The sequence below is a fragment of the Semicossyphus pulcher genome, unplaced genomic scaffold (genome assembly GCF_022749685.1).
Source record: "Semicossyphus pulcher isolate SPU_LCO1_2020_fin unplaced genomic scaffold, fSemPul1.0.p SCAF_3, whole genome shotgun sequence".
Taxonomy (NCBI): domain Eukaryota; kingdom Metazoa; phylum Chordata; class Actinopteri; order Labriformes; family Labridae; genus Semicossyphus; species Semicossyphus pulcher.
The window spans coordinates 19344855-19361098 of NW_027211704.1; positions in this window are offsets into that span (position 1 = coordinate 19344855).

The window sequence follows — 16244 nt, forward strand, 5'->3', positions numbered from 1 at the left end:
ACATCAGGTCGACAGCTATAATGACACAGTGAGATGACAACAAAAACGATAGGTATAATGACACAGTAAGATGACAATCAAGACGACCGGTATAATGACACAGTGAGATGACAACCACGACGACAGGTATAGTGACACAGTGAGATGACAACCAAGACGACAGGTATAATGACGCAGTAAGACAACACATCAGGACGACAGGTATAATGTTGCAGTAAGATGACAACCAAGACGACAGGTATAATGAAGCAGTAAGACAACACATCAGAACGACAGCTATAATGACACAGTAAGACAACACATCAGGACGACAGGTATAATGACACAGTAAGACGACAACCAGGATGACAGGTATAATGACACAGTAAGATGAAAATCAAGACGACCGGTATAATGACACAGTGAGAGGACAACCAGGATGACTGGCATAATGACACAGTAAGATGACAACGAAGACGACAGGTATAATGACGCAGTAAGACAACACATCAGGTCGACAGGTATAATGACGCAGTAAGACACCACATCACGTCGACAGGTATAATGACGCAGTAAAACAACACATCAGGTCGACAGGTATAATGACGCAGTAAGATGACACCCGGGACGACAGGTATAATGACACAGTAAGACAACACATCAGGTCGAAAGGTATAATGACACAGTAAGATGACAACGAGGACGACAGGTATAATGACACAGTGAGATGACAACCAAGACGACAGGTATAATGACGCAGTAAGACAACACATCAGGTCGTCATGTATAATGACACAGTAAGATCACAACGAGGACGACAGGTATAATGACACAGTGAGATGACAACCAAGACGACAGGTATAATGACGCAGTAAGACAACACATCAGGTCGTCATGTTTAATGACGCAGAAAGACAACACATCAGGTCGACAGGTATAATGACGCAGTAAGATGACAACGAGGACGACAGGTATAATGACACAGTGAGATGACAACCAAGACGACAGGTATAATGACGCAGTAAGACAACACATCAGGTCGTCATGTATAATGACACAGTAAGATGACAACGAGGACGACAGGTATAATGACACAGTGAGATGACAACCAAGACGACAGGTATAATGACGCAGTAAGACAACACATCAGGTCGTCATGTTTAATGACGCAGAAAGACAACACATCAGGTCGACAGGTATAATGACGCAGTAAGACAACACATCAGATCGACATGTATAATGACGCAGTAAGATGACACCCAGGATGACAGGTATAATGACACAGTGAGATGACAACCAGGACGACAGGTATAATGACGCAGTAAGATGACAACCAAAACGACAGGTATAATGGCACAGTATGATGACAACCACGACGACACATATAATGACACAGTGAGATGACAACCAGGGAGACAGGTATAATGACGCAGTAAGATGACCACCAGGACGACAGGTATAATGACACAGTAAGATGAAACCAGGACGACAGGTATAATGACACAGTGAGATGACAACCAGGACAACAGGTATAATGACGCAGTAAGATGACAACCAAGACGACAGGTATAATGACACAGTGAGATGACAACGAGGACGACAGGTATAATGACACAGTGAGATGACAACCAAGACGACAGGTATAATGACGCAGTAAGACAACACATCAGGTCGTCATGTTTAATGACGCAGAAAGACAACACATCAGGTCGACAGGTATAATGACGCAGTAAGACAACACATCAGATCGACATGTATAATGACGCAGTAAGATGACACCCAGGATGACAGGTATAATGACACAGTAAGATGACAACCAAGACAACAAGTATAATGACGCAGTAAGACACAGTGAGATGACAACCAAGACGACAGGTATAATGACGCAGTAAGACAACACATCAGGACGACAGGTATAATGTTGCAGTAAGATGACAACCAAGACGACAGGTATAATGAAGCAGTAAGACAACACATCAGAACGACAGCTATAATGACACAGTAAGACAACACATCAGGACGACAGGTATAATGACACAGTAAGACGACAACCAGGATGACAGGTATAATGACACAGTAAGATGAAAATCAAGACGACCGGTATAATGACACAGTGAGAGGACAACCAGGATGACTGGCATAATGACACAGTAAGATGACAACGAAGACGACAGGTATAATGACGCAGTAAGACAACACATCAGGTCGACAGGTATAATGACGCAGTAAGACACCACATCACGTCGACAGGTATAATGACGCAGTAAAACAACACATCAGGTCGACAGGTATAATGACGCAGTAAGATGACACCCGGGACGACAGGTATAATGACACAGTAAGACAACACATCAGGTCGAAAGGTGTAATGACACAGTAAGATGACAACGAGGACGACAGGTATAATGACACAGTGAGATGACAACCAAGACGACAGGTATAATGACGCAGTAAGACAACACATCAGGTCGTCATGTATAATGACACAGTAAGATGACAACGAGGACGACAGGTATAATGACACAGTGAGATGACAACCAAGACGACAGGTATAATGACGCAGTAAGACAACACATCAGGTCGTCATGTTTAATGACGCAGAAAGACAACACATCAGGTCGACAGGTATAATGACGCAGTAAGACAACACATCAGATCGACATGTATAATGACGCAGTAAGATGACACCCAGGATGACAGGTATAATGACACAGTGAGATGACAACCAGGACGACAGGTATAATGACGCAGTAAGATGACAACCAAAACGACAGGTATAATGGCACAGTATGATGACAACCACGACGACACATATAAAGACACAGTGAGATGACAACCAGGGAGACAGGTATAATGACGCAGTAAGATGACCACCAGGACGACAGGTATAATGACACAGTAAGATGAAACCAGGACGACAGGTATAATGACACAGTGAGATGACAACCAGGACAACAGGTATAATGACGCAGTAAGATGACAACCAAGACGACAGGTATAATGACACAGTGAGATGACAACGAGGACGACAGGTATAATGACACAGTGAGATGACAACCAAGACGACAGGTATAATGACGCAGTAAGACAACACATCAGGTCGTCATGTTTAATGACGCAGAAAGACAACACATCAGGTCGACAGGTATAATGACGCAGTAAGACAACACATCAGATCGACATGTATAATGACGCAGTAAGATGACACCCAGGATGACAGGTATAATGACACAGTAAGATGACAACCAAGACAACAAGTATAATGACGCAGTAAGACAACACATCAGGACGACAGGTATAATGACGCAGTAAAACAACACATCAGGTCGACAGGTATAATGACACAGTAAGACAGGGGTCGGCAACCTTTGGCACTCGTGCCACGGCTGGCACGACACGGCATAATCATTGGCACGCCGGCACCTCTCGGTGACGGCCCCAGCCTTGGCTGGTTTCTTGTGTTTGAGTGACAGCAAGATCTCCCGCCCACATTCCCCTCAGCGCTGTGTAGCCGCCAGTGCCATAGAAGAAGAAATCTTCCGTAGTAGCCGCTGTCCGGTCCTCCCGCCCACATTCCCAGAGACCCACGTCAGATGTGTAAGATGTAGTAGCCTAGAAATGGCAACGCCGCCCGCTAAAAAAGCTAGGGCATTTCAGCCATCATGGACACAAGAGTTTGGTTTTGTTTTTTTGAAGGACCGTGCTGTGTGCACTTTATGTTGTGAGAATATTGTGTGCCAAACGTCAAGTGTTAAGCGGCATTTTGAGACGAAGCACGAGAAGACTTTCAAAGACCAAGCAGATAAAGCAGAATCAATTAAGCGTGCTGTGTCCAGGTATGAAAAACAAGCCAACTCCCTCAAAGTTTTTGCTACTGTTCAAAATCACGCCACAGAAGCTAGCTATCGTATTGCTCATTGCATTGCTAAGCATGGAAAGCCCTTCACAGATGGCGAATATATAAAGGAGGCTTTTCTCAGCTGCTCAGATAGTCTTTTTGGAAACTTGCCAAACAAAGAAATAATCAAGACAAGGATAAAGGACATCCCCACGTCAGCTAGAAGTGTTCAGCGACGTATCGATGAAATGGCAGAAAATGTCAGAGTTCAGCAAACAGCTGGGTTGAAAGATGCTACGGTATTTAGCATAGCACTTGATGAAAGCGTGGACGTGAATGACATCCCGCGTTTGGCAGTCATGGCAAGATACTGCGATTCATCTGTGAGAGAGGAACTCTGCTGCTTGAAGCCAATGCCTGACACAACAAAAGGTGAAGACGTAGCCAAGGCGTTAATTGAACATTTTGAGGAACGAGGGATTAACATCAGGAAAGTGTTTGCAGTGACAACAGACGGCGCACCCGCCATGGTTGGGAGACAAAAGGGAGCTGTCAAACTGATTGAAGAAAAAGTCGGCCACCCCATCATGAAGCTCCACTGCATAATACACCAAGAAAATCTGTGTGCAAAAATGTCAAATGCAGATCTTAATGAAGTTATGGCTACGGTGGCAAAGGTTATTAACTTCATAGTTAAACGATCTGCGCTGACACACCGACAGTTTCGATCCCTGCTCGAGGAGGTGGACAGCGCATACACAGATCTCCCTCTCTACTCAGCAGTGAGATGGCTGAGCTGCGGAAAAGTTTTGGAGCGATTTGTCAGCTGCTTTGATGCTATCAAGGCCTTTCTGGTTGAGAAGGGACAACATCATCCACAACTGGAGGACGAGAGGTGGATTGTGAAACTTATGTTTCTCGCGGACATTACGGGACACCTCAATGAACTGAATGTCAGACTGCAAGGTGCAGGACAAACTGTTTTGGACATGTTTGAGACATGGACGGCTTTTGTCGGTAAGCTGGCAGTATTCTCAAATGACATTGCTACATCCACTTTCCGCTACTTCCGACACTTGAAAGAGCTGTCCTCCCAGCGCAACATCAGCACCGCTGAAATAGCCGCATACATGCGTGAGTTGGAGTCTGAGTTCACAACCCGCTTTGGGGATTTTAAAAGGTACGGACCAATGTTTTCTTTCTTGATCAAGCCCGACAGCTTTGATGGACATGATTTGGATGCATCTCTGATAGAATGGATGGATATACAGGACATGGAGATGCAGCTGATAGAGCTGAAGAGCTCAACACTGTGGGTGACAAAGTTTGCAGAGCTCCGAAAACAGTTAGAAACCACAGCTGTGCAACATCACGGAGCCTGCATCCTCACATGCTGGACATCTGCACCAGAGAAGTTCAGCTGTCTCCGGGACATTGCACTGGCTCTCTTGTCAGTCTTCGGGTCAACATACCTTTGTGAGCAGGTATTCTCACACATGAAAAATGTGCTCAGCCCCACCCGCAGTCGTTTATCGACGGACCACTCTGAGGCATGTTTACAACTAAAAGTGACAAACTACAAGCCCCAGATAACAGAGCTCAGCCAAGCAAAGCAGGGCCAGGGATCACACTGACTGGTAGGCATAGTAGTGAATTTGTTTTAGCCACAGCCCACACTTATTTTTAGTTAAACATGTTGCTGTTTGCCCATGTATTTAAAATGTTGTGGCTGTTTTGTTCTGATGTAATAGAGTTGGTTTTTTTGATGCACCGTAGTGTCTGCATTTCCACCCAGTGCAATATGTTTTAAACAAAGTTCTGAAAGCAGTGTTTTGAAATGAGATCCCTCTTGTGAATAATGGGAACATATCTTTGAAATGTGATTTGATGTGGCCTATGGATAGAATAAAATTCCTGCTATGTTGGAAATGTTCTTGTATTTTGTGTCATATTTTAACATTATGCTATTTGGCACACTCATTGACAAGAAAATTTCAAATTGGCACTCAATGTCACAAAGGTTGCCGACCCCTGCAGTAAGATGACAACCAGGACGTCAGGTATAATGACGCAGTAAGACAACACATCAGGACGACAGGTATAATGACGCAGTAAGATGACAACAAAGACGACAGCTCTAATGACACAGTATGATGACAACCACGACGACACGTATAATGACACAGTAAGATGACAACCAGGACGTCAGGTATAATGACGCAGTAAGACAACACATCAGGACGACAGGTATAATGACGCAGTAAGATGACAACAAAGACGACAGGTATGATGACACAGTAAGACAACACATCAGGACGACAGCTATAATGACGCAGTAAGATGACAACAAAGACGACAGGTATACTGACACAGTAAGACAACACATCACGACGACAGGTATAATGACACAGTGAGATGACAACCAAGACGACAGGTATAATGACGCAGTAAGACAACACATCAGGACGACAGGTGTAATGACGCAGTAAGATGACAACCAAGACGACAGGTATAATAACGCAGTAAGACAACACATCAGGACGACAGGTATAATGACGCAGTGAGATGACAACAAAGACGACAGGTATAATGACACAGTAAGACAACACATCAGGTCGACAGGTATAATGACGCAGTAAGACAACACATCAAAGACGACAGGTATAATGACACAGTTAGATGACAACCAGGACGACAGGTATAATGACACAGTGAGACGACAACCAGGACGACAGGTATAATGACGCAGTGAGATGACAACCAGGACGACAGGTATAATGACGCAGAAAGATGACAACCAAGACGACAGGTATAATGACACAGTAAGATGACAATCAAGACGACCGGGATAAAGACACAGTGAGATGACAAAATATGACAGGTATAATGACACAGTATGATGACAACCAGGACGACACGTATAATCACACAGTGAGACGACAACCAGGATGACTGGTATAATGACACAGTGAGATGACAACCAAGACGACAGGTATAATGACGCAGTAAGACAACACATCAGGACGACAGGTATAATGACACAGTAAGATGACAACCAAGACGACAGGTATAATGACACAGTAAGACGACAACCAGGAAGACAGGTATAATTACACAGTGAGATGACAACCAAGACGACAGGTATAATGACGCAGTAAGACAGCACATCAGGACGACAGGTATAATGACGCAGTGAGATGACAACCAAGACGACAGATATAATGACGCAGAAAGACAACACATCAGGTCGACAGGTATAATGACACAGTGAGATGACAACCAAGACGACAGGTATAATGATACAGTAAGACGACATCCAGGATGACAGGTATAATGACACAGTGAGATGACAACCAAGACGACAGGTATGATGACGCAGTAAGACAACACATCAGGACGACAGGTATAATGACGCAGTAAGATGACAACCAAGACGACAGGTATAATAACGCAGTAAGACAACACATCAGGACAACAGCTATAATGACGCAGTAAGATGACAGCAAAGACGACAGGTATAATGACACAGTAAGACAACACATCACGACAACAGGTATAATGACACAGTAAGACGACATCCAGGATGACCGGTATAATGACACAGTGAGATGACAACCAAGACGACAAGTATAATGACACAGTAAGACGACAACCAGGACGACAGGTATAATGACACAGTGAGATGACAACCAAGACGACAGGTATGATGACGCAGTAAGACAACACATCAGGACGACAGGTATAATGACGCAGTAAGATGACAACCAAGACGACAGGTATAATAACGCAGTAAGACAACACATCAGGACGACAGGTATAATGACGCAGTAAGATGACAACCAAGACGACAGGTATAATGACACAGTAAGACGACACATCACGACTACAGCTATAATGACACAGTGAGATGACAACCAAGACGACAGGTATAATGACGCAGCAAGACAACACATCAGGACGACAGGTATAATGACACAGTGAGATGACAACCAAGACGACAGGTATGATGACACAGTAAGACAACACATCAGGACGACAGGTATAATGACACAGTAAGATGACAACCAAGACGACAGGTATAATGACGCAGTAAGACAACACATCAGGTCGACAGGTATGATGACACAGTAAGACAACACATCAGGATGACAGCTATAATGACGCAGTAAGATGACAACGAAGACGACAGGTATAATGACACAGTAAGACAACACATCACGACGACAGGTATAGTGACACAGTGAGATGACAACCAAGACGACAGGTATGATGAAACAGTAAGACAACACATCACGACGACAGGTATAATGACACAGTAAGACAACACATCAGGACGACAGGTATAATGACACAGTAAGACGACAACCAGGACGACAGGTATGATGACGCAGTAAGACAACACATCAGGACGACAGGTATAGTGAGACAGTAAGACAACATCCAGGACGACAGGTATAATGACAAAGTGAGATGACAACCAAGACGACAGGTATGATGACGCAGTAAGACAACACATCGGGACGACAGGTATAATGACGCAGTAAGATGACAACCAAGACGACAGGTATAATAACGCAGTAAGACAACACATCATGACGACAGGTATAATGACGCAGTAAGATGACAACGAAGACGACAGGTATAATGACACAGTGAGACGACAACCAAGACGACAGGTATAATGACGCAGTAAGACAACACATCAGGTCGACAGGCATAATGACACAGTAAGATGACAACCAGGAAGACAGGTATAATGAGGCAGTGAGATGACAACCAGGACGACAGGTATAATGATGCAGTAAGACAACACATCAGGTCGACAGCTATAATGACACAGTGAGATGACAACCAAGACGATAGGTATAATGACACAGTAAGATGACAATCAAGACGACCGGTATAATGACACAGTGAGATGACAACCACGACGACAGGTATAATGACGCAGTGAGATGACAACCAAGACGACAGGTATAATGACGCAGTGAGATGACAACCAAGACGACAGGTATCATGACGCAGTAAGACAACACATCAGGACGACAGGTATAATGACGCAGTAAGATGACAACCAGGACGACAGGTATAATGACACAGTAAGATGACAACGAGGACGACAGGTATAATGACACAGTGAGATGACAACCAAGACGACAGGTATAATGACGCAGTGAGATGACAACCAAGACGACAGGTATAATGACGCAGTAAGACAACATATCAGGACGACAGGTATAATGACACAGTAAGACGACAACCAGGACTACAGGTATAATGACACAGTGAGAGGACAACCAGGACGACGGGTATAATGACGCAGTAAGATGACAACCAGGACGACACGTATAATGAAACAGTGAGACGACAACTAAGACGACAGGTATAATGACGCAGTAAGACAACACATCAGGTCGACAGGTATAATGACGCAGTAAAACAACACATCAGGTCGACATGCATAATGACGCAGTAAGATGACAAATCAGGTCGACAGGTATAATGACACAGTAAGACGATAACCAGGACGACACGTATAATGACACAGAGAGATGACATCCAGGAAAACAGGTATAATGACACAGTAAGACGACAACAAAGACGACCGTTATAATGACACAGTAAGACAACACATCACGACGACAGGTATAATGACACAGTAAGACGACAACCAGGAGGACAGGTATAATGACACAGTGAGATGACAACCAAGACGACAGGTATCATGACGCAGTAAGACAACAAATCAGGACGACAGGTATAATGACGCAGTAAGATGACAACCAGGACAACAGGTATAATGACACAGTAAGATGACAACGAGGACGACAGGTATAATGACACAGTGAGATGACAACCAAGACGACAGGTATAATGACGCAGTGAGATGACAACCAAGACGACAGGTATAATGACGCAGTAAGACAACACATCAGGTCGACAGCTATAATGACACAGTGAGATGACAACCAAGACGACAGGTATAATGACACAGTAAGATGACAATCAAGACGACCGGTATACTGACACAGTGAGATGACAACCACGACGACAGGTATAATGACGCAGTTTAGACAACACATCAGGTCGACAGGTATAATGACACAGTAAGACAACACATCAGTTCGACAGGAATAATGACACAGTGAGATGACAACCACGACGACAGGTATAATGACGCAGTAAAACAACACATCAGGTCGACATGTATAATGACGCAGTAAGATGACACCCAGGACAACAGGTATAATGACACAGTAAGATGACAACCAGGACGACAGCTATAATGACACAGTGAGATGACAACCAAGACGACAGGCATAATGACACAGTAAGACGACACATCAGTTCGACAGGTATAATGACGCAGTGAGATGACAACCAGGACGACAGGTATAATGACAAAGTGAGATGACAAACAAGACGACAGGTATAATGACACAGTAAGACAACACATCAGAACGACAGCTATAATGACACAGTAAGACAACACATCAGGACGACAGGTATAATGACACAGTAAGACGACAACCAGGAGGACAGGTATAATGACACAGTGAGACGACAACCAGGACGACAGGTATGATGACACAGTGAGATGACAACCAGGACGACAGGTATAATGACGCAGTAAGATGACAACCAAGACGATAGGTATAATGACACAGTGAGATGACAACCACGACGACAGGTATAATGACGCAGTGAGATGACAACGAAGACGACAGGTATAATGACGCAGTAAGACAACACATCAGGACGACAGGTATAATGACGCAGTAAGATGACAACCAAGACGACAGGTATAATGACGCAGTAAGACAACACATCAGGTCGACAGCTATAATGACACAGTGAGATGACAACCAAGACGACAGGTATAATGACACAGTAAGATGACAATCAAGACGACAGGTATAAGGACGCAGTAAGACAACACATCAGGTCGACAGGTATAATGACACAGCAAGATGACAACCAGGACGACAGGTATAATGACACAGTAAGATGACAATCAAGACGACAGGTATAATGACACAGTAAGACGACACATCACTTCGACAGGTATAATGACGCAGTAAGATGACAACCAGGACGACAGGTATAATGACACAGTGAGATGACAAACAAGACGAGAGGTATAATGACACAGTAAGATGACAACGAGGACGACAGGTATAATGACACAGTGAGATGACAACCAAGACGACCGGTATAATGACACAGTGAGATGACAACAAAGATTACAGGTATAATGACACAGTAAGACAACACATCAGGACGACAGGTATAATGACACAGTAAGACGACAACCAGGATGACAGGTATAATGACACAGTGAGATGACAACCAAGACGACAGGTATCATGACGCAGTAAGACAACACATCAGGACGACAGGTATAATGACGCAGTAAGATGACAACCAGGACGACAGGTATAATGACACAGTAAGACAACACATCAGGACGACAGGTATAATGACACAGTAAGACGACAACCAAGACGACAGGTATAATGACACAGTAAGATGACAATCAAGACGACCGGTATAATGACACAGTGAGATGACAACCAAGACGACAGGTATAATGACGCAGTAAGATGACCACCAGGACGACAGGTATAATGACACAGTAAGATAACACATCAGGACGACAGGTATAATGACACAGTAAGATGACAACCAGGACGACCGGTATAATGACACAGTGAGATGACAACCACGACGACAGGTATAATGACGCAGTGAGATGACAACCAAGACGACAGGTATAATGACGCAGTAAGACAACACATCAGGACGACAGGTATAATGACACAGTAAGACGACAACCAGGAGGACAGGTATAATGACACAGTGAGATGACAACCAGGACAACAGGTATAATGACACAGTAAGATGACAACGAGGACGACAGGTATAATGACACAGTGAGATGACAACCAAGACGACAGGTATAATGACGCAGTGAGATGACAACCAAGACGACAGGTATAATGACGCAGTAAGACAACACATCAGGTCGACATGTATAATGACGCAGTAAGACAACACATCAGGTCGACAGGTATAATGACAGAGTGAGATGACAACAAAGACGACAGGTATAATGACACAGTGAGATGACAACCAAGACGACAGGTATTATGACACAGTAAGATGACACATCAGTTCGACAGGTATAATGACGCAGTAAAATGACAACCAGGACGACAGGTATAATGACACAGTGAGATGACAAACAAGACGACAGGTATAATGACGCAGTAAGACAACACATCGGAACGACAGCTATAATGACACAGTAAGACAACACATCAGGACGAAAGGTATAATGACACAGTGAGATGACAACCAGGACGACAAGTATAATGACAGAGTAAGATGAAAATGAAGACGACCGGTATAATGACACAGTGAGAGGACAACCAGGATGACTGGCATAATGACACAGTAAGATGACAACCAAGACGACAGGTATAATGACACAGTAAGATGACAACCAGGACGACAGGTATAATGACAAAGTGAGATGATAACCAAGACGACAGGTATAATGACACAGTAAGACGACACATCAGTTCGACAGGTATAATGACGCAGTAAGATGACAACCAGGACGACAGGTATAATGACACAGTGAGATAACAAACAAGACGACAGGTATAATGACACAGGAAGATGACAACGAGGACGACAGGTATGATGACACAGTGAGATGACAACCAAGACGACAGGTATAATGACGCAGTAAGACAACACATCAGGTCGAAAGGTATAATGACGCAGTAAGACAACACATCAGGTCGACAGGTATAATAACGGAGTAAGACAACACATCAGGTCGACATGTATAATGACGCAGTAAGATGACACTCAGGACGACAGGTATAATGACACAGTGAGATGACAACCAAGACGACAGGTATTATGACACAGTAAGACGACACATCAGTTCGACAGGTATAATGACGCAGTAAGATGACAACCAGGACGACAGGTATAATGACGCAGTAAGATGACAACCAAGACGACAGGTATAATGACACAGTAAGACGACAACCAGGACGACAGATATAATGACACAGTGAGATGACAACCAGGACGACAGGTATAATGACACAGTAAGATGACAACACAGACGACAGGTATAATGACACAGTATGATACCAACCAGGACGACACGTATAAAGACAGAGTGAGACAACAACCAGGATGACATGTACAATGACACAGTGAGATGACAAACAAGACGACAGGTATAATGACGCAGTAAGACAACACATCACGACGACAGGTATATTGACACAGCAAGACAACAACCAGGACGACAGGTATAATGACACAGTGAGATGACAACCAAGACGACAGGTATAATGACGCAGTAAGACAACACATCAGGACGACAGATATAATGACGCAGTAAGATGACAACCAAGACGACAGGTATAATGACGCAGTAAGACAACACATCAGGTCGACAGCTATAATGACACAGTGAGATGACAACCAAGACGATAGGTATAATGACACAGTAAGATGACAATCAAGACGACCGGTATAATGACACAGTGAGATGACAACCACGACGACAGGTATAATGACGCAGTTTAGACAAGACATCAGGACGACAGGTATAATGACACAGCAAGATGACAACCAGGACGACAGGTATAATGACACAGTGAGATGACAACAAAGACGACAGGTATAAAGACGCAGTAAGACAACACATCAGTTCGACAGGTATAATGACACAGTAAGACAACAACCAGGACGACCGGTATAATGACACAGTGAGAGGACAACCAGGATGACTGGCATAATGACACAGTAAGATGACAACCAAGACGACAGGTATAATGACACAGTAAGATGACAACCAGGACGACAGGTATAATGACACAGTGAGATGACAACCAAGACGACCGGTATAATGACACAGTGAGATGACAACAAAGATTACAGGTATAATGACACAGTAAGATGACAACCAAGACGACAGGTATAATGAAACAGTAAGACAACACATCAGTTCGACAGGTATAATGACACAGTGAGATGACAACCAAGACGACCGGTATAATGACACAGTGAGATGACAACAAAGATTACAGGTATAATGACACAGTAAGATGACAACCAAGACGACAGGTATGGTGAAACAGTAGGACAACACATCAGTTCGACAGGTATAATGACACAGTGAGATGACAAACAAGACGACAGGTATAATGACGCAGTAAGACAACACATCAGAACGACAGCTATAATGACGCAGTAAGACAACACATCAGGTCGACAGGTATAATGACACAGTAAGATGTCAACGAGGACGACAGGTATAATGACACAGTGAGATGACAACCATGACGACAGGTATAATGACGCAGTAAGACAACACATCAGAACGACAGGTATAATGACGCAGTCAGACAACACATCAGGTCGACATGTATAATGACGCAGTAAGACAACACATCAGGTCGACAGGTATCATGACACAGTGAGATGACAACCAGGACGAGAGGTATAGTGACACAGTAAGATGACAATCAAGACGACCGGTATAATGACACAGTAAGATGACAACCAGGATGACAGGTATAATGACGCAGTAAGACAACACATCAGGACGACAGATATCATGACGCAGTGAGATGACAACAAAGACGATAGGTATAATGACACAGTAAGATGACAACCAAGACGACCGGTATAATGACAGAGTGAGATGACAACCACGACGACAGGTATAATGACACAGTTTAGACATCACATCAGGACGACGGGTATAATGACACAGCAAGATGACAACCAGGACGAAAGGTATAATGACGCAGTAAGATGACAACGAAGACGACAGGTATAATGACACAGTAAGACGACAACCAGGACGACAGGTATAATGACACAGTGAGATGATAACCAGGACGACAGGTATAATGACACAGTAAGATGACAACCAAGACGACAGGTATAATGACGCAGTAAGAGAACACATCAGGTCGACAGCTATAATGACACAGTGAGATGACAACCAAGACGACAGGTATAATGACACAGTAAGACGACAACCAGGACGACAGGTATAATGACACAGTGAGATGACAACCAGGACGACAGGTATAATGACACAGTAAGATGACAACACAGACGACAGGTATAATGACACAGTATGATACCATCCAGGACGACAGGTATAATGACACAGTATGATAACAACCAGGACGACACATATAATGACATAGTGAGACGACAACCAGGATGACATGTACAATGACGCAGTAAGATGACAACCAAGTCGACAGGTATAATAACGCAGTAAGACAACACATCATGACGACAGGTATAATGACGCAGTAAGATGACAACGAAGACGACAGGTATAATGACACAGTGAGACGACAACCAAGACGACAGGTATAATGACGCAGTAAGACTAGACATCAGGTCGACAGTTATAATGACGCAGTAAGATGACACCCAGGACGACAGGTATAATGACACAGTGAGATGACAACCAGGACGAGAGGTATAGTGACACAGTAAGATGACAACACAGACGACAGGTATCATGACACAGTATGATAACAACCAGGACGACACATATAATGACACAGTGAGACGACAACCAGGATGACATGTACAATGACACAGTGAGATGACAACCAAGTCGACAGGTATAATGACGCAGTGAGACTAGACATCAGGTCGACAGTTATAATGACGCAGTAAGATGACAACCAGGACGACAGGTATAATGACACAGTGAGATGACAAACAAGACGACAGGTATAATGACGCAGTAAGACAACACATCAGGTCGACAGGTATAATGACACAGTAAGATGACAACGAGGACGACAGGTATAATGACACATTGAGATGACACATCAGGACGACAGGTATAATGACGCAGTAAGAAAACACATCAGGTCGTCATGTTTAATGACGCAGTAAGACAACACATCAGGTCGACAGCTATAATGACACAGTGAGATGACAACCAAGACGACAGGCATAATGACACAGTAAGACGACACATCAGTTCGACAGGTATAATGACGCAGTAAGATGACAACCAGGACGACAGGTATAATGACACAGTGAGATGACAAACAAGACGACAGGTATAATGACACAGTAAGACAACACATCAGAACGACAGCTATAATGACACAGTAAGACAACACATCAGGACAACAGGTATAATGACACAGTAAGACGACAACCAGGAGGACAGGTATAATGACACAGTGAGACGACAACCAGGACGACAGGTATGATGACACAGTGAGATGACAACCAGGACGACAGGTATAATGACGCAGTGAGATGACAACCAAGACGACAGGTATAATGACACAATATGATGACAACCAGGACGACACGTATAATGACACAGTGAGACTACAACCAG